We start from the raw sequence: 3,295 nt of genomic DNA on the forward strand, positions 1-3,295 counted from the left end.
TGGCACAGTGTATGCTATATGTGTGTAACATAAACATACTCCACATGAAAACTTACAATTACTTGGCTTGGCCCTTGGGGATCTCGGACACCACTTCAACAGTTTGGCCGGGGGCTCGGTGGAGCTGATGTTGTGCTTTATCCTAATGAGAATGATTTCATAATAAGTATTTGGAGAAGGGGCAGAGGGATAGCAGAGCAGGGAGAGGCTGGTGCTGCTACTAAGGGGTCATACCATGGAGGAGTAATAAAGCCCACCATAATGCCCCCCCAGTAGAAATAATTCTCCTTATAATGTGCAAAACATACCCCCTTGTAATGCCCCCAGTTGAGCTAATGTTCCCATAATGTGCCAATATAAAATACCCCTTCTCAGTGCCCCCGTACATGACCCCATAGTACTCCTCTCCCCCCTTCCCCATAGTACCCACCATAATGTGTCCCAGTATAAAATGCCCCTATACAGAGCCCCCCATATAAAATACCCCTTCTTTTTAGCGTCAATAGATGCCCCTATAGTGCCACCCAATAATGTGCCAGTAATAAGTGCCCCAATAGATGCCCCCAATCATGTGCCAGTAAGATGTGCCCCCATAGATGCCCCCTAATCATGTGCCAGTAAGATGTGCCCCCATAGATGCCCCCAATCATGTGCCAGTAATAAGAGCCCCCATAGATGCCCCCAATCATGTGCCAGTAATAAGAGCCCCCATAGATGCCCCCCAATCATGTGCCAGTAATAAGAGCCCCCCCACCATCATGTGCCATTAGCCAGAGTGCCCCCCCTATCATGTGCCAGTAGCCCCCTATCAAGTGCCAGTCACCCCCCTATCATGTGCCAGTAGCCCCCCTATCATGTGCCAGTAGCCCCACTATCAAGTGCCAGTAGCCCCGCTTATGTGCCAGTAGTGCCCCCTTATGTGCCAGTAGCCTCCTATCATGTGCCAGTAGCCCCCCTTATGTGCCAGTAGCCCTCCCCTTATGTGCCAGTAGCCTCCTATCATGTGCCAGTAGCCCCCCTTATGTACCAGTAGCCCCCCTTATGTGAAAATAGTCCCCCTTATGGGCCAGTAGCCTCCTATCATGTCAGTAGCCCCCCTTATGTGCCAGTAGCTCCCCTTATGTGCCAGTAGCCCCCCTTATGTGCCAGTAGTCCCCCTTATGTGCCAGTAGCCTCCTATCATGTGCCAGTAGGCCCCCCAATGTGCCAGTATCAAGTGCCTCTCCCCCTCCCCCCCATGTGCCAGTATCATAGTGCCATCCCCCCCCCCCCCAATGTGCCAGTATCAAGTGCCTCTCTCCTTCCCACCCCCCTCATATGTGCCAGTATCATAGTGGCATCTCCCCCCCCATGTGCCAGTATCATAGTGCCAAACCCCCCCATGTGCCAGTATCAAGTGACTCTCTCCTTCCCCCCATGTGCCAGTATCATAGTGCCAACCCCCCCCCATGGGCCAGTATCAGGTGCCAACCCCCTCCCCCCATGTGGCAGTAACAGTCGGGTATTTAAAATAAAAAAACACTTAGGCCTCATTGGTTGCAATGACGCCGTGCGCTCCTGCTGTCAGCAGGAATCCTGGCCGGGTTACCACGGACCGCTCTCGGCCGCGGCCATGAGGCCTTATACTTACCTCCATGTCAGCGATGCGATGCAGCCTCTTCCGGCCTGTGTCCCGCACTGTATGTCCATATATGGAGTCAGTGCTTGTGTATTCTAATTTAGCCTGTATTTCAGAAAAGTTTCTGTTGGGACTCGAACCCACGACCTTCTGTATCAGAGGCAAGGCACTTAACCACACAGCTATAAGAGCTGCATAGCCACTGCCTGACAAAATATGAGACTTCTACTGTAGACTCGTTTATAGTTTTGATAGCTAGTGTACATCCATACAGTTAGTATAGTAATACTTAGAGATATATAGATATAGTAGGGCTCAGTGTGCAGTATCAAAGTGACATAGCACACTCAGCTCTACTATATCTCTATATATGACAGCTGCCCCAGCACACCCAGCTCTGCTACATCTATACACATGACAGCTGCCCCTGCACACTCAGCAGTACTATCTACTGTATAGTAATACTTAGAGATCTATAGATATAGCAGAGCTGAGTGTGCAGGGGCAGCTGTCATGTGTATAGATGTAGCAGAGCTGGGTGTGCTGGGGCAGCTGTGATATATAGAGATATAGTAGAGCTGAGTGTGCTGGGGCAGCTGTCATGTGTATTAGATGTAGCAGAGCTGGGTGTGCTGGGGCAGCTGTCATATAGAGATATAAATAAAAGCTTCAAGTAAAAACTCACTTCACCCAGGAGGGGCAGGGTGGGATAAAGCACATAACACCCACTCTGCTTCCTCCTGCGCCTGGGTCGCCTGTAAGATCGTCCGGAAATAACGGCAGTCACAAATGGAACATCTGGTTATTTTATTTTTTTATTTTTAGCACAGGGTAGGGGTAAGAGTAGGCTCAATGAGTTTCGGGGTCACTGGGATTCCCTTCATCAGGAGCATAAGTGCATCACACACATTAGCAGGTATTTATACAGTTGAAAAAGCACCAAAAACGGGAGGGAGTGATGTCATTTCCGGTGTGCGTTCCAGAGTGGAACGCAATGTAGCCGGCATGGATTGGAGTTAGTTCCGATTTGCGTTCCAGCGTGGAACGCATCGGAACATATCTCGGCTCATAGTCAGTTGGATGTGTGTGCCGGAGGGGAAGTGGCGTCACTTCAGGTCTGCGCTCCAGCATGGAACGCATTAGGATTGGCGTGGCTCAGGGTTAGTTCCGGTTTGCGTTCCAAGGTGGAACGCATCGGAAAAACACTTCGGCTCAGAAACATAAGGGCTCGTTCTGGAATGCTGTGGGTGAGTGTAGGGTTATCTTATGTGGTGCCTGGGGGCATTTATACTGGCCAGGGCACATGGGCTGGGGGTAACTAAACAAGAAGTGATATTAGCACCGCAGCTTCTCGCCTTTATGATACTCCGGGCTCATAGTCGAAAATTTTGGCTATATGTCTGTATATAGGGGGGGGGGGGGTGCGATTCTTCACATAAATGAATTGAAAAAAATCTGCCGATATATCAAAATAGCACAAAATACATATCGACCACGACCCTTGACCCGGAAGTGGCTTGCTGTCCTGACAACATAGTGATATGAGGAGAATCGAGAAAAAAGAATATCATTCTAGATTCATAATGTTTTTTTAGATCAATAGGTAACACCTCCTTAGTATATATATATATATATACACATATACGCACATAGCAAGGAGGGTACTCTATAAATGGA

Source organism: Bufo bufo, chromosome 1 (assembly GCF_905171765.1).
Source record: "Bufo bufo chromosome 1, aBufBuf1.1, whole genome shotgun sequence".
NCBI classification, from domain to species: domain Eukaryota; kingdom Metazoa; phylum Chordata; class Amphibia; order Anura; family Bufonidae; genus Bufo; species Bufo bufo.